This window comes from Chionomys nivalis, chromosome 4 (genome assembly GCF_950005125.1).
Source record: "Chionomys nivalis chromosome 4, mChiNiv1.1, whole genome shotgun sequence".
NCBI lineage: Eukaryota > Metazoa > Chordata > Mammalia > Rodentia > Cricetidae > Chionomys > Chionomys nivalis.
The window spans coordinates 31,133,719-31,156,696 of record NC_080089.1 but is presented as its reverse complement, the minus strand read 5'-3'; the positions used below and the strand labels follow the sequence as shown (position 1 = coordinate 31,156,696).

The following is a 22,978-nucleotide window of genomic DNA, read 5'->3' as shown; positions in this document are numbered from 1 at the left end:
CACTCTTGGGAATATACCCAAGAGATGCCCTATCATATGACAAAAGCATTTGTCCAACTATGTTCATAGCAGCATTATTTGTAATAGCCAGAACCTGGAAGCAACCTAGATGCCCTTCAATGGAAGAATGGATGAAGAAAGTGTGGAATATATACACATTAGAGTACTACTCTGCGGTAAAAAACAATGACTTCTCGAATTTTGCATGCAAATGGATGGAAATAGAAAATACGATCCTTAGTGAGGTAACCCAGACCCAAAAAGAAGAACATGGGATGTACTCACTCATAATTGGTTTCTAGCCATGGATAGGGGCCACTGAGTCTATAATTTGTGATCCTAAAGAAGCTAAACAAGAGGGTAAACCCAAGGGAAAACATATAGATATCCTCCCAGCTATGGGAAATAGTCATGACTGATGGGCAAAAAATTGGAATCTTGGGGGTGGGGTGGGATGGGGATGAGGGGTGATGGGGAGAGAAAAGTGTGAAGGAGAGGATGAGGGGAACTGGGGGAATCGGGGTGAATGGGGATAAAGAAAGGTTGGATAGGGGAGCAGGGAAACTCATACCTTAGGTAAGGGAGCCACCTAAGGGGTGACAAGAGACTTGAACTTGGAATGGCTACCAGATGCCCAGGGCAATGTCCCCAGTTAGTTCATTGGGGCACCTGAGGATAGGGAACCTGAAATGAACCTATCCTATAATCTTACTGATGAATATCTTGCATATCGCCATAGAACCTTCATCTAGCGATGGATGGAGATAGAGCCAGAGACCCACACTGGAGCACCGGACTGAGCTCCCAAGGTTATAATGAGGAGCAGAAGGAGAGAGAACATGAACAAGGAAGTCAGGACCATGAGGGGTGCACCCAACCACTGAGACAGTGGGGCCGATCTATTGGGAGCTCACCAAGGTCAGCTGGACTGCTACTGAAAAAAACATGGGATAAAACCGGACTCTCGGAATGTGGCGGACAATGAGAGCTGACGAGAGGCCAAGGAGAATGGCACAGGAACTTTCATCTGGCGATGGATCGAGAGAGAGACAGAGACCCAATTTGGATCAACCGTCTGAGCTCTTAAGGTCCAAATGAAGAGCAGAAGGAGGGAGAACATGAGCAAGGAAATCAGGACCACGAGGCGTGCACCCACCCACAGTGACAGTGGAACTGATCTATTGGGAGCTCTCCAAGGCCAGCTGGACTGGGACTGAATAAGCATGGGTTGAAACTGGACTCTCTGAACATGGCGGACAATGAAGGCTGATGAGAAGCCAAGGACAATGGCACTAGGTTTCGATCCTAATACATGAACTGGCTTTGTGGGAGCTTAGCCTGTTTTGATGCTCACCTTCCTGGGCCTGGATGGAAGTGGGAGGACCTTGGTCTTCCTGTAGGGCAGGGAATTTGGACTGCTCTTCAGTAGCGAGAGGGAGGGGGAATGGACTGGGGGGAGGAGAAGAGGAGTGGGGATAGGGGAGGGGAGAGGGGGGAGGGGGCAATGTGTGGGAGGAGGGGAGGGAAATGGGAAACGGGGAGCAGTTGGAAATTTTAATTAAAAAAGAATAAAAAAAAATATATAATAAAAAAAAAAAAAGAAATATTCTCTTTAAACATGCTCATGATATACAAGCTTAATTTTAACAATCAACTGCTATGTCATTACACTGAAATTCATTACAATTCAAGGGACAATGCATACTTTCTTTTTCAATGTAGACTAATGAAAAATACTTCTAAATTAATTAAGACACAGACAGTTGTATCTTATTGTTTATCCTTTCAGCAATCCGCTCATAAAACACAAGGATTAAGCACTATTTGTATGCCCAAACAGGTTGTGCATAAGTTAACTTGCTTTGCTTTGTAATAAGATTCCCAAGAAAGGTGATCAATGCACCCTAGAGAAATTAATCTTGCTCTGACTTAAATTTCCATGCAACCTTCCTTAATTCCTACAGCTCTTGTTTTCTAAAGAACTTCTTCTACAAAATAAAGATTATATATTAAACAATAAAAAAAAAAAAAAAGAAAGAAAGAAATTGAAGAAGACACCAGAAAATGGAAATATCTCCCATGCTCTTGGGTAGGCAGAATTAACATAGTAAAAATGGCAATCTTACCAAAAGCAATTTACAGATTCAATGGAATGCCCATCAAAATCCCCACAAAATTCTTCACAGACCTTGAAAGAACAGTACTCAACTTCAAATGGAAAAGCAAAAAACCCAGGATAGCTGAAACAATCCTGTACAATAAAAGAACTTCTGGAGGCATCACAATCCCTGACTTCAAACTCTACTACAGAGCTACAGTACTGAAAACAGCCTAGTATTGGCATAAGAACAGACAGAAGGACCAATGGAACCAAATAGAAGATCCAGATATCAATCCACACACCTTTGAACACCTGATTTTCGACAAAGAAGTAAAAAAATATCAAATGGAAAAAAGAAAGCATATTTAACAAATGGTGCTGGCATAACTGCATATCAACATGTAGAAGAATGAAAATAGACCCATATCTATCGCCATGCACAAAACTCAAGTCCAAATGGATCAAAGACCTCAACATAAAGCCAGCCACACTGAACCTTATAGAAGAGAAAGTGGGAAGTACACTTGAACGCATTGGCACAGGGAACCACTTCCTAAATAGAACCCCAGTAGCACAGACACTGAGAGAAACAATTAATAAATGGGACCTCCTGAAACTGAAAAGCTTCTGTAAAGCAAAGGACACGGTCAACAAGACAAAACAACAACCTATAGAATGGGAAAAGATCTTCACTAACTTCACATCAGACAGAGGTCTGATCTCCAAAATATACAAAGAACTCAAGAAATTGGTAATCAAAAGAACACATAATCCAACTTAAAAAAATGGAGTACAGACCTAAACAGAGAACTCTCAACAGAGGAATCTAAAATGTCTGAAAGACACTTAAGGAAATGTTCAACATCCTTAGTCATCGGAGAAATGCAAATCAAAACAACTCTGAGATTCCATCTTACATCTTGAAAGAATGGCCAAGATCAAAAACACTGATGACAACTAATGCTGGTTAGGTTGAGGGGAAAAGGGAACACTTCTGCATTGCTGGTAGAAATGGAAGTTGGTACAGCCCCTTTGCATATCAGCATGATGATTTCTCAGAAAATTAGGAAACAACCTTCCTCAAGACCCAGTAATACCACTTTTGGGTATATATCCAAAAGGATGCTCAATTGTGCCACAAGGACATGTGCTCAACTATGTTCATAACAGCATTGTTTGTAATAGCCAGAACCTGGAAACAACCTAAATGCCCCTTGATCAAAGAACGGATAAGGAAAATCTGGTACATTTACACAGTGGAGTACTACACAGCAGAAAAAAATAATGACATCTTGAATTTTGCAGGAAAATGGATGGAGCTAGAAAACATTATTTTGAGTGAGGTAACCCAGACACAGAAAGACAATTATCACATGTACTCACTCATATGTGGTTTTTAAACATAAAGCAAAGAAAACCAGCCCACAAATCACAATCCCAGAGAAATTAGACAACAATGAGGACACTAATAGAGATTTACATAGATCTAATCTACATGGGAAGTAGAAAAACATAAGTCTCCTGAGTAAATTGGGAGCATGGGGACTTTGGGGGAGGGTTGAAGGGGGAGAGAGGAGGGGCAGGGAGAGGAGCAGAGAAAAATGTAAAGCTCAATAAAAATCAATAAAAAAAGAAAAAAAGAACATTTTAGGCTAGGAAGGTAACTCAATGGCAGAATACTTGCTTAGTGTGTACAGCCCTGGGTTCTAGTCCAAAGCAGTTAAAGAAAGAAGAATAAAAGAAAGGAAGGAAGGAAGGATAGAAGAAAGAGAAACCAAGAAAGTGAAGTCACGGGGTTTTAGACTGCACGTAAGGAAGGAAAAGAATTAGCGGATGCTGATGAGCTTCTGTATTTAATTCCTAGGCCAAATGTGTGCTTGGTGTGGTTCCCTCCCCACCGTCATCAGGGAACACACAGAGGCCTCATGGTGAGCAAACAGTAAGCAGAAGAGCCCCGTTCTGTTATGTCCAGACCACTTCCAACACACCTCATGGATTACATCATCTATCAACTATCTTCCATAGGGGCAGTAAATGAGCAAAGCTAATTTGTCTTGTTTTCTCTATCTTTTTGTTCTAATACACACACATCCCAAATGGGCAAAAGAGAAGGAATTGAAAGACAGACAGTAAATCATCAGCCTGCCCCAGAACATGTGTATCAGTGGGAATGCAGAATATCGACTTGCAGTTGGGACAGAGGACTAAAAAGGGGACCATTTCTTCCTCTCCAAAAGAGAAACACACATCCCCTTCATGTGAGCGAGCTTATTATCGCTGTTGCCTTTGGGACTAACAACATGCTAGAGAACTAAGATAGGTAGGGAGAGACTGGCAGAGTCAGAATCAGAGGAATCGTCAAAGCTAGCCGTACAGAGACAGAAATGACACGCCTCAGTGAGCCAGGAACTAGGTGCTATGTGGAAAACAGATACCCTTTGCAATCTGTGAGGGCTTCGGGCTGCTTGCCTCTAGTTTCACTGTGGAATGGCCAGCCATGGTGTGGTAGTATGTGATTAATTATCTGCTTCTCAAGAAAAATAAACTCCCTGAGTTCATGTACATTTCCGTGGTATAAGTATGGCCCCTATGCTCACTTTCAGTCTTTGGTGTGATGTCACTGGCAAGCCTGAGCAACTGGTACCAGGACATCACCCGCAGCTTTGGAAGTCTAAGAGAGAGGGGGGTCCTCAGACCAAGGAAGAGGGTCAGATCTCACAGGAGGGAGGAACAGACATCTTGGACGAACCTTTCCCAGCTATAGTCTTCTCATTTGCCCTTTCACACAGAACTGAGGGTGGCATTAAGAAATAAAGCACAAGGGGGACAGAAGTTTCTGTCTAGGAATCATCTGTTTCCTTTGTGATGGGCCGGTTGTACTTCACCTTGTTTGGTTTGTCAGCATTTTGGACTAGGGCTGTAGCATGGCCGCAGACCGAGTGCTTGCCTTGCACCCAAGGCATCAGCATCCCCTGTTTGTACTTCATCTTCAGAGAATCATCTGCTCATTAACCCATTGATTGTGTGATTTAGTGGTATTTTGGTTTTTTAGTCGTTTGTATATTCTAGATACTAATCCTCTGTCAAATGTGTATACTTAGCATTTTTTTTTTCTCCCATTCTCTAGGCTTGACTGTTTCCTTTGCTGCCCAGAAGTTTTCCATTTCCTGAAATCCCATTTGTCTACTGCTGCCACGGCTTTTAGAGTCCTTTTCAGAAAGGCCTTGTCTAGGCCTAGATCTTGAATCTTTCTTCCTGGTTTCTTGTCTAATGATTTCACAATTTCAGGTCTCGCATTAAGTTCTTTGATCCATTCAGAACTGACTCTTGTGCATATCAAGGGAATGCAAATTAAAACTGTTAATCCATTGAGATTCAATCTTGACTCAGTCAGAATGGCTGCCATTTAGGAAAAAAGTTAACAACGATAGAGAAAAAGAAGCCTTTACGTAACTACTGTAGACATCAGTATGGTGGCTCCCCCAAAATCTAAACATACATTTATGGTATGAGCCAACCGTCTCCCTCCTGGGTATTTATTTACCAGAGGTGCTGTGAGTCAGTGCACACAGAGGCACTTGCATAGCCGTGTGTATTTCATCACTATCACAACAGCTAAGTTAGGAAATCAACCTAGCTATGCATTATCAGAGGACTGCACAAGGAAAATGGGAGAGGACTGGGGAGATGGTTCCGCAGGGAAAGCTCTTGCCATGCAAGGGTAAGGATCAGAGTTCCAATCCTCGGTATCCATATAAGTTTTGAGAGGGTATGGTAGCCCACCTGTAATACTGGCACTCAGAAGGCAAAGTCAGGGGATCCCCGGAACTTATTATCACTGTTCCCTTTGAACTGAAACATGCTAGAGCACTAAGATAGGTAGGGAAAGACTGGCAGTGTCAGCATCAGAGGAAATGTTCCTCTAATCTAGATTAGTGGAAATGCTGAGCCCTAGGTTAATCTGAAAGAGTCCACCTCTGTGAATAAGGTGAAGAGTAATTGAGGCTTTGGGACTGTATGCACTTCTGAACCACACACACATGTACACACATGCATACACACACACACACACACACACATGCATGTGCACACACATGCAATCAAAAAATGTGATATACGTACACAGTGGAATTTTATTCAGCCATAAAGAACAACAAAATTGTGTCATTTGCAGAAACACAGACATAATCAGAGGTCATCACATTAATCAAATTAAGTCAGACTCAGAAAAAAAATTGTGCCAATCCCCCCCTCCCAATTTGTAGATTCTAAATTGTATACAGATACATAAAATCACGTCTGTGTTTCAAATGGCACAAAAGCAGAAGCGAAAACTGTCAAATGGAAGGGACTACACCAGGATAGGTAGTGGGAGGGGGATGTGGTCAGAGAACATCACATACCTGGATGAAAACACCCTGATGTAAACTGGTACTATCTACAATGGACAGATGCCAGAAAAAAAAAAGGAAAAAAAGTTTGTTTTTTTTTTCCAAAGAAAACAGGGCCATTTTCTTCTATTGTCTTGCCTGCCCTTTATTTCAGAATCTGAGCCAGTGTGACTGATAGACCTCCACCTTCTATCAATGGCCTAATTCCCTGGCCACCCTTCAGATTGGCTACTCATCAACCACTGGTATCAATATGGGAATTTTTCTAGTAGAAAAATCTAAGCATGCCACTCTCCCGATTGAAAACACTCCTCTCGTCCCTTTCTATTTCCTCCCTCAGTGTCTAGCTTTCTTACCAAACGTTAAACTCCCCGAGGGTATGGGCCTTGTCTGCCTTGTTTCTTGTGGTGCTCCAATGCCTAGAATGGAGCTTGGCACGTAGGAGCACTCGATAAATATTTGTTAGCTGACTCTCAAACTGCTATTAACATATTCATCAAATATTTTTAAGCTCCTCGACATGCTAAGAACTGACTAGGGCCCTGGAGATGTGGAAATCAATGGGTATCGTTGATGCCGTCCAAAGTCAGCTTCTCCTTGTGCACAGAGATGGGAGCCACAGAGCGAAGATTCCCACAGCTCTCCTGGAAGGGCAGCCAGGTACCAATGGAAGCAAGACGAAAACCATGGATTCCAGCTATAAATTATACAAACACATGGCATTATAAAATTATTTTAGCACATCAAATATTAAGTCATTTGTACGCTCTGCAATTACTTTATCTGTCATCAGCACACTCGAGCTGTTTGAAGCGGTGACAGACGAGGACGACCATGCCAAGTTTTCCTGCAGGTGCGTATCTGGGCTACAGGGGAGGGCTCGGTACGTGCAGCAAGGGAGGGGAAGGGAAGGGTGACTGAGGTTATGAAACTAAAGCTGATGTTAGAGGCTTGGCAGAAAAATAGAAAATTACCAATTTGCATCCCGGTGAGCTTCAGGGCGCTGCACTCCCTGGGAATTCGGAATGCGGATTAGCTAGGCAGCTTGGGGAAGGGAACTTGCCTGCTACCTGAATTGCAGAAGGGGGAATTCAAGGCTCCTCCTGCTTTGTCCTAAGTCGTAATCTATTCTGAGGGCAGCAACCCAGAGGAAGTCAAGAAAAAAAAAAAAAAAACCTTAGGGAGGAGGCTCACCCTGAGGAGAGCACCTCAGAAGCCATCCTGGGGAAGGCTGGCATGCTGAGAAGACATGGAAGGATCACGCAAAATATTTGAACTAAGAAGAATGATTTTTCAGAACACAAAGGTTACAGAATTTAAGACCCACCCAGACTGAATGGTACCTTCAAACCCAGCCCGAGGCAGAACTCCTCTAGTGAGCTGTTTTCTTCCTGGGATTTTGGCAGATCTGCCCAGATCCATTTGTCCTCATCTCCTCCCCCAAGATTCCCAGAACTTGAGGCTCTGCTCCAGGGCCAACATCCTTGGCTGCTTCTGATGAGTGGCAACCTCTGCCGCCTACTCTGGAAGGCTCAGCCCATCTCTGCTGAGCTCACCAATTCCACCCTCAGCGACTCCACCTGCCAACGCCCTCTTCCACCTGTCTGCATCCAACCATGTTGATTTTGAGCCATGAACCCTTAGCTCTCTTTGGTAGCTTTGGTATCTCAGCTCACCCCTCCTTCCCTCCATAGTCTTCCTCAAAGTCTGGAGAATTTGACAACAAACGGGTAGATTGACGTCCCGTTCCCCTGCCACTGCACCCCACTCCAATCCAACACACTTGTAGTTGGAATGTGAACATGTACAAGAGAAAATTACTCCGTGGGTTTCTTTCACTGAAGCGCAGATCTACTGGGCACAAGATGGAGCTGGTTCAGTTCCACCTTCTAAGTAGAAGAACGACTTTCAAGGCATGGCATGAAGGAATAGAGGTCACTATGAGACATAAATTCCACCCTGTGGAGGTGCACAGTCTGGGCTTACAGTTCTGAAAGCAACTTTTTTGTTTGACTATGGCGGAGGTTTTCCAGTTAGAGAAAAACTGGGCAGGGCATTGCTTACAGAGCGTAGATGGATATCTTCCCATCTTCCGGGGATCTCTAAGATGAGGCAGTGGGGTTCCTTACAGAGAGACAATCACTAAATGGTGAAAGTACCAGAAAATAACTGACACTTAGCAAACTGAAGTCAGGGGTTGACCTAGAGCCGTCAAAAGCCTAAGCAGGCTGACAGCTCCTGAGGCAGGAGGATTGCAATGTTGGGAGACTGAATAAGGATGTGTGAGCCCAGTTGCTTTGAGTTGGCTTAGTATCAAGATTTTATTTGTTCTGAAATTTCAATAGCATTAGAGAGAAAAAGAAATGAGTCTTAGGTTTAATCTCAAAGGGGGTGGCTTTTTGAAAATTGTGCAACTTTGTTTTTAGATAACATGCATTTGTATCAGAGCAAAGGCTGCATTGAGCTCAGCGCTTTCTTCTCCCTTCATTTGTTCAGTCTGGTAAGCCCTAGTCATTCTTCTTCCTTTGTGAGAAAAGCTTGCCGAGAGGCCCGGGATTATGAAGATGAATAAGCCTAGTCCCAGCCCTGAGAAAGGCATAATCCAATAGTCAAGAGCTGGCAAGAAAGGGCGAGATAAATCATTCTCACATGGGACTGGTTCTGCTATGTAGAGGGCAATGGCAAAAAGGTAGAGGAAGTGGGCCTGGGATGAGTCAGGGAGACTCCCAAGAGCACCAAAGGTAGGTAGGGTCATTGAAAAGCAGCAGCCAAGGAGGCAGATGACGTGTGTGAAATATGGTGGCCGGGGCATCACCAGGTGCTCAGAATTTCCCCCAATGATGATTTCTGAATAGCCACGAGGGAGTGGTGGCAGCTGCTTCAGGGATGGCGGAGGGTGGTGACAGGGACTTGGAGAACCTGGGTACCAAGCTACTGAGTTACAGATTTGTTTTCAGGTGACAAAGACCCATTAGATAGGTTTAAGGAGGGGGTGGCAAGAATCCTGAGACCTGGAGAAAGCACCCTGAGTGTAGACTGGAGAGGAGTCGCTCCACACAGGAGGCAGGGGAGATGTTAGGAGGTGACTGCCATGAACGGAGTCTGTGCCGCAATCTCCACCATGTTGGCCCGGCTGACACACCCTCGGAGTCCACCCCATAGAGCTGTGAGTCCCACCTGAAGTTTCATAAGATTTCCATCAGGAGAGGGGAATGAAATTGGGGTGAAAGGGCAGTAACTTTGTGGAGGGGGGAGGCAGAGAATCAGCTTCTACAAGACAGGGAAACACAGAAAGATCAAAAATCAACTTTAGGAACGAGCTCAAGGCCTGGTGATGTAGTTGCGTGTTAGACGGCTTGCTTGGTGTGTGCAAGGCCCTCGTCCAGTCGCCAGCAAAGGGGGAGGATGAAAGAAGGGAGGGATAGAGTGAAAGGGAGAAGGAAAACAAAAGAGAAACAAAGAAGAAATATCCCTTCATTCCATGAAAAGCTTTGCCCTGTATCCTTTAAGAATATGTTAAGGTTAGCCAAGAAACTGAAGATTCCAGACCTCTGGCAGAGGAGCCCTGGTCCTAAGGTCACCTTGCCAGTACTCACAGGCGCCACCGTGTTTTGTACAGAAGCTGGCTGTGTTCAGTTTCATGTGGTCATAAAGAGAGCTGACCTCCCTGACTCAGCGGTCCCGACAAGATCTCTGCCCCAGGAGGTCAGGCTCGCTGGCAAGCCCAGCTCCTTTGCCACACCTGATGTCAAGAGAGAATGATGCATCCTCCTGAATGGATGGGGCTGAATGGGGAGACCAAGCCCTTGTCAGTCAAATGCCAACAGGGCAGTTCTGAACCTGCCGACTGGCTTAGTCATCACCTTTATAAAACAAAATACTCCAATAATTAATACAGGGCAAATTAATTAAAGGAAGTGGGAGCATTGCAAGGCCCATTATGAACTGGGTGATAATTATTAACAAACACAGGAAGAAGTTGAGCAAGAGCCCCTGCCTCCCGCTTCATTGGCAGTGAACTAAGCCTGAAATCGCATGTGTCAAAGGTCAGAAACAAACAAGGCATTGCGGGGCCGAGCCCACCCATTCACAGGACTTCACCCACGTGATTGAAGCACCCAGGGACCGCCTAGCTCAGTTCTTTCTCTGACCATTCTACCCACTTGAGAATTTCCTAGCATTTCAGTCCCTTGATGAGTTATAACTCTGGTGCTCCACAAGTACAATCATGGGTTTCTTAAGTTTTCTGTGTAAAAATAAAAAAAAAAAAAAAACAAGGGATTTTAACCATATAATAGTCAAGCATTTCTCTGGCTTATGCCTTCACGCCTCTTTAAAGTGCACTCCCCAGCCCTGGGTGGCATCCTACCCATAGGGACAAAGGGCCACATTTGTCTGGACCAAAGTTTGTAAGCGACTGGAAATGCTTTCTCTAGCCTCATCTCTCTTTCCCCATTTTCACAATTCGTATTCCACGTTATTTTCGAAGATCCACCCAAAGTGACAGGCACGAGGATTGAAGAAAAGAGCAAAATTATGCATACGTGCAGGTGAAACCGTGTGGCCTCTAGAGAACGCACAGAAGACACCTGGAAAGCCACTAACGTAAGTGCCCAGTGAGGTTGCACAATTGACCTTCGAAACTGAAACTCAAGGTGAAAAACTTCATCTACACTAACATGGAAACGAGATAATACCTAGGAATAAAGTTAACAAAAGTTCCACAATGTTTGCACCTAGAACTCCAAAAAAAAAGCCTCCAAAATAATTTTGAAAGAAACACGAGAACGCCTAGATAAACGGGAAGATGCCTTGGATTGGACAGTGTGATGTTATTAAAGCAGCAACAGTTCCCACACGAACCTAAAAGGTTCCGATCTGACGTCTTGAACTCTGCTTTCCTCCCTAATGTGCAGGCAGCAACTGCCTTGTGGCTGTGCTGTTTTTCTACCCTAGCTCATAACAGAACAGATCTCTGCAGCAGAATGCCGGCCCCAAGAGGTTAGGCTTCTTGACAGCATGGGCTCCCTTGCCACGCCTTGCATCAGAAGGAATGACGTTTCCACCCAAATGCGTCAGGCTGAATGTTGAGTCAGCAACATTCAAAAGGAAGAAAATAACTGCATTTGTTGTTTCCCTGTCCTGCTCCACAGTAGCCAAAGTCCCCAGGTGAGGAGGTCTTCGTGTTGATCACAAAGGCAGTCTGCAAACCTAGCCTAGTGCCTAGAAGAACACAAGACTGTAAACTGTGTGGACTTCCGGGGGTGAGCTCCCCAACAGCATTGACGAGAACACAAGACTGTAAACTGTGTGGACTTCTGGGGGTGCGCTCCCCAACAGCGTTGCTCCTTCTGTTTCCGTCTGTATCACTGCTACACTTGGTATGGTGGGGACTCCTGAGAAGCCACAAGGGATGAGAATATCGCTCCTGCAGCAGGTGACCCCACAGGCTGGGGTAATCTGAGCTCTGAGAGTCCCCTGGTGTGCTTGGGGACTTGCCAGCACCTGTGAGGCGATAAGAATAGACAGACAGACTTGAGTTTATGACCCAAAGCTCTGAGAAGTCCTAGGGTTACAGGCCAGGCACTCACACCTCCCACTGAGGGTCCCAGACCACATCTCCAGCACGCTCAGATTGATCTCCGATCACAGGCTAGGTAAACTTGTGTTCTGGGTATGCCATGAGCAGCATGTTCGGCTCCTGGTGGAAAACCTTTTGCTGAAAGCCTAGCCACTAGTCCTGGTGCCTACTCTCCTGAAGGGCTGTGATCCACTTCTGGGACTGTACCACGCGACAGAAGGTGACAAAGCCAGTTCTCGTCTATCAGAGTATTCTGTTCTTCCAATGCAAGGCTGCAAGTAGGAACTGTGCTCTGCCGCTGCCTCTGCAGCAAACAGCTGGCCTGCAGAAACTCAAGGGATCCCAGAAGAAAGTGTTTCTTCAGTGGAGTTGCGAGACTCTTGCAAACATGCCTGGTAATAGATAGCATCTCGTTAATCCGGGTCTCTGGTTAGAGGCCAACTGGAATTTTATCTCTTTCTTCAGTGATGCTTAAAGTGCCAGGGTATTTTAGCTGTGGGGCAAACAGAGCCCCCACCCCAGGTGAAGTGGTAGGTAGGTTTCTGTAGTTGCCTGTCCACACAGTGAAGAAGATGCTCGCAGTAGAAGGAGCGTTTCTTCACGTTATCTGTCTCGCTTGAGGGGGCTCAATAGGATCGGTTTTCCTCATTTGTCGGTGAAGCCATGGGTTTGGAAATTGAGTCTGGCTACCCTACTGAACATCATGTTCCCTCTAGAGCACATCAGTCCACACCATCTCTCTCTGGTGTGGGGGTAGCCAGTTCTAACTGGAGTCCCTGCAACGCCTCATTCCTTCCACACATGGGCCTCCCTAAACCTTCCAAAGGTTCTTGCGGTCCTCGGGGTTGAGTTCAGACCCCTTCCCATCCTTCCAGCCTATGTTAGCCACTCCTCCATCTCCCATCCAGGAAAGCAGCCATGTCTGCCTTTCCATTCCCTGCATACCATGCCCCCAACCCTACACGCTGCTTCCTTCGCAGTGACGTCTTCCTCCCACGGCTTCCTCCTTCCTCCGTCACATTCACAACTTTCACCTTTTCTTTGCACATATTAATTCCTGCTGCTCCTCACAGTCTGCTGCCTTTGGCTCTTCTCTGACCCCTTGGCCACGTCTCTAATACATACTGTCCTCCGTCTGTAACACCTTTGTGATGGCCAGGTGCCCATGGGCCTCACAGCCTATCGGTGTCATCGTTTTTATCCGATGTGTTCCTGGATTACCCAGGGTTCACCGCGTGGGAAGACCGCACCCATTTTCAAAACAGCTACAAATTCCCCCTGTGCTCGGCTTCAGGTTTAGCCTGCAGCGCTGCCTTCCTTGCACAGCTGGGACCCTCCTCGGATTCGGTCTCTCTACGCCTTTTCTTCCTGACGTGTCTACCGCCTTCTCCTTTCTTGCTCACTTATGAGTTCAGCCTCAGGTTCCTTCCCTACACGGTAAATTCTTTTTCACTTAGAACTCGGGTCCCCAGAGACATTGGGAATGATGAAAAATTGCCCGCTTGACTATTTAAAGCCATCGGGAGTCCTGGCATGCCCCCTAGAGGTGACGATAGTAAAATGCTTTTATAACTCCTCTGTTCTGCCAACCATTACCAGCGAAGTCTAGTCTAGAAAGAAGTCTAGTCAAGTCTAGAAAGTCTAGTCAAGTCTAGAAAGACTGTGCATGCCTGTGTTCACAGATGAAACCCCCAGAGTCACCCTGAGATGGGATGTGTCTTGACGACAGTTGTTCAGAGGTCCGGGACACAACCCAGCCTCCCTGTGTTGCTGCCAATCATAAGTAACCTCCTTAATTCAGAAGTTCCCAGTCTCTCTACAGACTGCCAGTGCTCCCTTCAGCCCTCCTTTCTGATGGGAGAGCCCGTGGTGAGCATGCATGGAGGGCCCACAGACTTCCAGATGATCTTGAAGAGAAGCAATGATAGCGGTACTGACCCACATGCTGCCCCTGGTCCACTCCTGGCATTCTAAACCCACCCCACTGTAGATTCAAAGAGGGTCAGCTAACACAATCTCCTGGGGCAAACCCCAGCACCTGGGGAGGACCCTTCCTTTCTCACAGGGTTGGAGGAACGTGACTTTCATCGTGCGAGCTTCTTTTACAGCCAGCAAAACAGAAGTCTGGGGCAACTAATGAAGTCTGGGCTCGTTTTCACGGGACCATTCAGAAACTCTCCTCCTTGGTCTTTTTCCTGAAACAAGCACAGTGAAATACTATAGCAAAACTATTTGTGTCATATAGCAAACTCTGATAGAACACCTAGAATATTCTATCTAAATTTAGTAATTGTATAAAATCAGAAGCATCCGCCATAGACCTTTGTGTAGCACTCACACGGCAAATGAGCAACATTGTCAAGGTTTGTAAGTCTGACAGATGCATCTCTAGCCCACTTCTGCTGGGTCTAATGTAAGATAGACCCATTTCACCATCAGGACTCTGGGAGATGTTCGGGTTTGAAAGGTGAAGGGAGCCAAGGCACCAAGGAGAAAACATGGCCCTGCCCAGTGTTATTAGGGACTGAGCATGACAGGGAGACCCACAGTCATGCCTGGGGTGCCAAGAAGAAAATACACACCCACCCGGAGCCTGTGGCACTGGAAGCCCAGCATGATTACGGTGAGCAAATATATGGGAGAGAGAGAGAGAATGGTCCATGTCTTATGGACAGAGGCAGATCTGAAGAGAGAGAGAGAATGGTCCATGTCTTATGGACAGAGGCAGATCTGAAGAGAGAGAGAGAATGGTCCATGTCTTATAGACAGAGGCAGATCTGAAGAGGTGAAAGCCATGCAGAGCAGGCTGATGTGGGTGGCTTGATTGTTACCCATGGTAATATCCGGGTCTGGGCTGCTGCCAGGGTCCCTGTCTGGATTTATGTTCTAGAACAGTCATTTGCACATACAGTGGGTTCTAGTACAGCAATGTTATAAACTGTACCAGCCATAAAGATGAATCGAAACCCAGTAACAGTGGTGACTACAGTGCCCATCCACACGGGGCAGGGCGATCAGGCAGAAATTGATGAAATAAAAACAGCACAGAATAATAGACATATCAAACACTTATTCAAAAGGATAAAGTTGGCAAGCCTTTAGCCAAATAAAGAAAAGAAAAGATAGGTCCATAATAATATAATTATAAACAAAAAGGGAGACATTGCGCCCATGAAAATCAAGGTATATTTTGAAAATCTATATTCCAGTATATTAGGAAATGTAGAAGAAATGGATAAATGTCTAGACATATATGGTCTACCAAAATTAAGCCAAGACAATTTAAGTAACTTAAACTGGTCTATAACCAGCAACAAGATGAAGCATTAATAAGCTGTCTCCCAGTTAAACAAAGCACAGACCTAGACAGAGTCAAGGCTGAAGCCTCATACGTCTTTATGGATGAACTAATGCCAGGGCTCCTCAAGCGATTCCACAGATAGAAGGGAAAGAGATGCTACAAAACTCATTTTAAGAAACTAGTATTACACAGGTACAGAAACCACATAAGAACACAAGAAAAGATAAGTTGTCGTGCCTTTAATCCCAGCACTGGGGACTCAGAGGCAAACGTATTTCTGAATTCTAGGCCAGCCTGGTCTACAGAGCAAGTTCTAGGACAGCCAGGACCACACAGAAAAACCCTGTAACCAAAAGAGAGAGAGAGAGTAAATTGTCCACCAACTGTGACGAACAAGGGTGCAAAAGTGCTTTAAAAGACACTTATAAATTGAATTCAATTATATATTAAAATTTTTCACCATGAGCAAGTAAGTTTTATTTCAAAGATACAAAGATGGTTCCAAATATGAAAATTAATATATATCACACAAATAGACTTAAAGACAAAAATGACAAGATTATCACAGTAAATGCAGAAAAGACCAACAAACTTTAAAGTCCTGAAGAATTAGGAAAAGAAAGAACTTACCTCAATATTTACACAAGTCACAAATGAAAACTTATTATATCAGGTGGAGAAATGCTCAGCTCTTTTACACAAAAATCAAGAATGAGACAAGGTGTCTATTTTCTTCACTCCTATTCAATATTGTGATTGAAGTTTAGCTAGAACAGTTTAGCAGGGTTCAAAAATCAATAAACAAAAAACCTGACTTTTTTTAGAGACCAATAACAAACATTCTAAGAAATAAATCAGAAAAAAAATCCCATTTCCAATTGCTTCAAAAATAATGAATTGCACGTTTACTAAACCCAACCAAGGAAGTGAAAGTCGCCTACAGTGGAAATTTAAAACACTGAAGAATGGGACTAAAATAGACACAGATCACGGGTTGGCAAGTCTGTGTCACAAAAATCGCTCTATTACCAAAAGTGATCTGTACAACCAGTGCAATAACCACCATCAAAACACCAGAGTAGACAGGGAAATACCATAAGGCATCCCCTCTACATGAAGAGCCAGGCGATCTTTGCCGGGAGAGGGAAAATCCGTCTTCCCCAGAAGAGCCCATTGTTAGGCTGTGCAATCACAGTGGTCGGCCCTAAACACACACACAGATATGAGCAACACTAAATGGGCTGAGTAAGGTGTGTGTGAGTGTGTGTGAGTGTGTGTGTGTGTGTGTAAAATCATAATAAAGAAGAAAAGGTCATGAATTTGAGAGGGAGTAAGAAGGAAGCTGGAAGGAGGAGAGGAGGAGTAGAAATGATTTAAATGTAGCACTCATGTATGACATTCTCAAATAAATAAATTAATTAAAAATTTCAATACTATTCTTCAAAGAAACAGAAAAAGGAAATCCTAAAATTCATATGGAGTCACAAAGGACTCTGGGTACCCAGCATATTCTCAGACAAAAAGAATAAGGTTGGAAGCATCATGTTATCCTTCAGAGCCATCATTTGTGTTTTTAATACATAGACCAAATAATGGGATACAACAGAAGTCCCAGAAATAGAGCCATGTGGCAATTATCACCTGGTTTTTAACAAAGATACCAAAGACAAACTCTTCAACAATAGTCCTGGGAAAAAACTGGATATACATGTGTAAAGGGATGAAGCTAGATCCCTCACACCCTGTACAAAAGGCGATTCAAAATGACTTTAATGTAAGACCCAAAACTCCAAAACTGTTAGGGAAAAGTGCATAAGACAAAGATCCTCTAAAAGGTCTCCAAGGAGAACAAGGTGGCTCAGTAGGCAAAAGCTCTTGCCACGGAAGCCTGGCAGCCTACGCGTGATACCATGATTTCCAGAACCTACAGAAAGGTGGGAAGAGAGAACCAACTTAATACAGTTGTCCTCTGCTCTCCACACACTTGCAGTCTCTCTCTCTCTCTCTCTCTCTCTCTCTCTCTCTCTCTCTCTCTCTCTCCCTCCCTCCCTCCCTCCCTCCCTCCTTCCTTCCCTCCCTCCCCCCCCCCTGTGTGTGTGTGTGTGTGTGTGTGAGAGAGAGAGAGAGAGATTTCATTTCTGAAGTTCTTCCCTCCCTTCACTGAAATGCTCTTATTTCTTCTTTCTACTCCTGTAGTGCATATAAGTTGTAGGGTTTTATTAAGAAACTTATAAAGAGCCAGCAAGATGGCTCAGTGGCTAAAGCCCTTGCCCCAAAACCTGAGTTCAAATCCCCAGAGCCCACATAATGACAGTGAACACAGTGGCCCACCACAGAAAGTTGAAATGAAACTCTTCAGAGCAAGTGGGCTATCAAGACTAGTCAGATCAGTGACATCTGGGGAGGAGAGGGGAGTCATCGGAAGCCCTTGCTTCAATGAATAAGGTAGGAGAGTGATTGACAGTGATTTCCAATATCATCTTCTGGACTCCATGCACACATACGCACACATACATACACGTGTGTGTCTAACACATGCCAACATGCAGACACACACACACACCACTCCTCTCCTCTCAGCTTCCCAGTGTGCACCCTGTGCACAGAAAGATGCCTCCCCTCCAAGAAGAAAAATGGCTGGCTTGATTTCCTAAAGCATTTTACAACGTCACTGGATACTAGACACCCATAGCAAAAGGTACAGAACTGAGTGAAAATAATTGAACTGGCAGCCACCAGTGCCGCCAGTGCTCATGATCCAGCTATATCACTCTTGCGCACAAACCTGAAGAACCCTGTACCCCACTGCAGAGATAGCTGCTCATCCATGCTCATTGCTGCTCTACTCACAATAGCTAGAAAATGGAAACAGCTTAGATGGTCATCAACCAGTAAGTACATAATGAAAATATAGTATATTTCTACAATGGAATAATACTGTCATTACAAAAAAAAAAATTACGACATGTACAGATAAACGAATGGAGCTGGAGATGCTGGAAACCTCTGAGCAAGGTAGCTTAAACCCAGAAAGACAAACATGGCATATTTTCTCTTATATGTGAATATTAGCTGTCAATATTCATATATTTGTGTTTAACTTAGAATACCCATAGAGATCAGGACCGAGTAAGGGGCCACGGGGGTGCTTTCAATGAGGGGCAGATATAATACAATGCTATAAAGACTTAAAAGGGGTAATGGAATAGAACAGGTTGAATTGCATCTGTGTTGCTATGATAAAACACTGATCAAACTCAGTTTGAAAAAAAGGTTTATTTCAGTTAACAGTTCCACATGACAGATCCGCATTGAGAAGTAAGAGCAGGAACTCCCAGCAGGAGCCAGGAGGCAGGAACTTAGGTAAACACCGTGAAGGAAGACTGTTTACTAGCTTGCTCTCCATGGCTTGCTCAGTTTGCTTTCATATAAAATCCAGGATCACAATCCAAGGGTGGCACCGCACACAGGGGGCTGGCTGGGCCTCCAACATCAATCATTAATCACAGACTTAACTACAAGCCAGTTTAATAGAAGGGATTGCCCAAATGAGGCTCCCTCTTCTAAGCTTGAGTAAAGTTGACCAAAAAAAAAAAAAAAAAAAAAAAAAACCTGATCAATACAGGAAGAAATATAGAAAGGGAAAAACACTAAAGACCTATCTAATAAAGTCATACAAAAACCTACCTACTAATGCTCACACACACACACACACACACAATGACAACAATGTCCCTAATGATACTACAAGTTAACAAATAAAAAGCCCAGTGCCAGGAATGGGTTACTTCCTCTTTTGGCCAGTGAGGTTCCATTGGCCCCAGATATTAAAGATGACTGCCAATGCAATGGTTACCCTCTGGAACTTGACAGTAAGGCCGTATTGCTGAAGACATCACATAGTTGAGTTATAGAATATGACTGGAAGCTTCACACTTTATTGATTAGCATTCACAGTTGGAAAATGCTGTCCGTGATACTGGGGAAGAAAAGCAATCATCACTCTTACCAAGCTCTGAACCTGCAAACTACAATAATGAATGGCCTGTCTAGACACACCCAATAGTGGCATGAACATCACAGGAGTAACCAACCACTTCCTGATTAGATTTAAGGCCTTCTATACAAGCTATTTCCCATACCTAGCACTAATATCAGGGCCAAGACTCTATGGTTAGACATAAGATCTAGGAGATAACCTATTATGATTATTCTACTAAATGGGCCTCGTACTGAACCAATTTCTAATGACTTACCATCATATCCATAGATTACTGTATCTCTCAACCCTTATCAGAGAAGCTCTATTTGCAGTAGATGGGGATTAACACAGAAACAGAAAACTGGATAAAGTGCAGAGAGTAAGAAACTGCAGGATGCTCAGCCCTAAGTGGGACATCTGTATCACATCCAAGACAACTTTAATTTACGACTTTATAAGATCGGGTGTTAACCTAGAGTGCAGGATTGCTGACTGAGACAAAGAAAACCCTTTATAAAGCCAACCACACCCAAGGCTCAGGGGTCATTAAGGAAGAAGGGGTTGGAAGACTGTAAAAGCCAGAGGTGACCAATGACCACAAGGAAACAGTGTCCCCTGGACACAACAGGGCAGCTGAACAAATGACCTCGCATGCTTATGACAGCAACCACAAGACCAGCGCAAGCTCCAGACAGACAAGATCCCAACACGGAAGTGGAAAGGTAGCATGCAGTGCCAGCCATGGGAAGAGCTAGAGGAGGGGTGAAAGGGATAAAAAATACGGTGGGCACCATTTTCAAAGAGCTAATAACTTTTCTAGAAGATTGTATCCTCCTGATAAAAAGGGAGGCAGTGTCATGTGTTAGGGTTTATAAAGATTTTTTTTCCCTGCCTCGGTTGTCACTCTTGCAATCAAGATTGACACCTGGTCCTAGAAAGTCTTTAACTAAAACTGTCTCGCTTTCACTTAAAAATGAAATTAAACATTTTAAAGGTAAGGATATTGTCCAAAATAGTTTTCACCTCTTTGCCCCAAATCCATGAAGTCACCTGCTTCTGCTCTGTGGATCACGGTAGTCCGGGATCGGGGAAGCAGATGAATGAAAGAGTCTATGAGCATCAGAGATCAAAGCATGTTGACTGTGAGTCTCCTATAAACTGGAGGCTCAAGGGTACAATTGATTTTCTCCACTGTGGAAAACAAGCTCTGAGTGTACTGTGACCAAAGTATACAAAAAGTCAATTAACACAAAAAAGAAACAGTGGAATACATCTAATACAAATACAAATATGAATATAAGTTCATATTTGTATTAGATACACTCTGATGCACCTTGAGTTTTTTCCACCTAATGTACTCTGGAAAGTAGTTCCTAAAAATCTTTTTAATTCTTTTTTATAGCTGTATTGCTTTCAACTATAAGATCACACTGTAACTTGTTTGATTATACCTCAGGTTATGAATACGTGAGTGAATTTACTCCTGCGCTCATGCCAGTGTGAAAATTGTTTATAAAGTAAATCTTCAAGGGTCCTACTGTGTCAGAGAGTATATGACTTCCAAATTTTGACAGATATTGCTAAATTGCCCTGTGGTATCCTGTCAACATTAATGTAAAAGGTTTTTTCTATTTCCCCACAGTGGTGTCCACAGAGGAGTTATCAATTCTTTTTTTCATTCTGATAAGTAAGAAATGATCGTGTGTGTGTGTGTGTGTGTGTGTGTGTGTGTGTAAGTATGGGGTATGTATATGTTTGTCCATGGCACTCCTGTGCATGACGTCAGAGGAAGGCTTCAGAAGAGCCCTCCACCATACCATTCCTCTGCACTCAGAGATCAGATTTTATAGCTGGCTACCAAGCCCAGCAATCCTCCACAGGGAGGCCAGGTTAGAAGCATGCGTGGCATCACAGCCGGCTTGATTTGTGGGTTCTGGGACCCAGACTCTGGTCCTCATACTTTCCCGGGATCTCCTTGCCATCCAGCCATCTCTCCAAGCTTCCTCAAGTATGTTTCAAATGTTTCAACTTGCACTGTTCCTCCAGTATAGGGTTTGAGCCTCACTTGAGTATATATAGGGGCCTTTTGTACTTGCTGTCCTGGAAATGATCTGTTCACACCCTCTATCCATTCTTCTTTGGGGTTTTTAGTATTTTGCAGGGCGGTGCCTATGAGTTCTTAAGTCAAACTGGCTTTTCTATAATGTGGATTACAAATCCTTTTTTATTTTATTATATTTTTAAATCATGTCTTTGCCATTCAGAGAAAGCGAGAGTGTTTGGTGTGTGTATATGAACAGACGTAGACATCCCTGCACACACCGGTGGAGGCCAGAAGAGGCTGTGTAGAATCTTCCTCTTCTCCCCCGTACCCCTTTGAGACAGGGTCTCTCACTGAACCTGGAGTATATATACTGTTTTTCCACCAAGATGGTGCTCAGCAAGCCCCAAGGATCGTCCTACATCTGGCCCCCTAACCCTCCCCAGTGCTGGGGTCACAGGAACACTTAGCCACAGCTGGCTTTTTCACGGGTCCAAACTCATGTCTCCATTTATATGTAGTAAGCGCTCCATCCCACTGAGCCATCTCCCCATCCCCACAGACTCTTTTTTACGTTATTTAATTTACTAATCCTCTCTAGCTTTGCGATTTCTGAATCAGAGTCATAGTTAGAAGCATGACACTCCCTTGAAGGTTATACAGCTTTTCTCTCAAATTTCTTCACTCAAGTATTCATCTACTGGTTACATTGATTTAAAAATAACTAAATAGAATTTTGCACCAAACTTGAGGGGAGCCTGGCGTCTGGCTGGCAAGGAAGTGGCTGCCACAGCCATCGTGGTTCATCCCAGAACTGCATCAACACTGTGTCCCACAGCATGAGCATCAATAAGAATGGAGACCTGTCCTGGTCTCTGCTCCGGAAGGAGTTCAAATCCTCCCAAAGAGGAGACTAGCCGTCTCCATGGGAGGTAAACAGAACCTGGTAAATGGGTGGGGAAAGCTGGATCTCCTGAGGAAAACGGGCTGGTAAAGAACAGAATTCACATAGTTCTCAGTGGAGACCTCAAGGGACCACCACAAGGAACTCATTTTCTTGTCAAAAGTCCGGACAGTGCCTTAAAACTTACTGAACAACCGGAATTATCAAATAAAGTAGACAAGGTTTGGACAGCCAGAGGCAGTTCCGTTCACGAGGGAGCCATGAATCAGCCAGGGCTCCTCAAACTGTTTGGGATTATGACAAGGATCATGCAGGAATCTGAAATCTGGTTTTCCCAGAAATTGATTTGGGAAGATATAAACATCTCCCAGAATACACAGGTGTCCTTTCTGAGGTCCAGGAGGAAAGGGGCATTTAGTATATAAACTTGAAGTTCAGGAGAAGCCTAATGGAAGACTGCTGTGTGCTGACTTCACGTTGTTCTGTTTTCCTCCTAACATCGCGGTTTTGACGAGGCCCTGGGACTGCGGTCCACCGCAGATCGACGGAGCAATTATTTCTTTAGGGAGGGGTAGCTGGGAGTGCTTGTTTCATAGTGCTGGGGATGGAACCTGGGGCCTGGTGCATGCTGGGCAAATGCTATGCTGTTGAGCCCCAACCCAGCCCCGGTATGATTC

General features: G+C 44.3%; 1 pseudogene; it reads left to right on the top strand.

The window, feature by feature from the left end:
• The first annotated feature begins 5,769 nt into the window (after positions 1-5,769).
• Positions 5,770-22,719, top strand: LOC130872706 (dihydrofolate reductase-like; annotated as a pseudogene).
• The last annotated feature ends 259 nt before the right edge of the window (positions 22,720-22,978 follow it).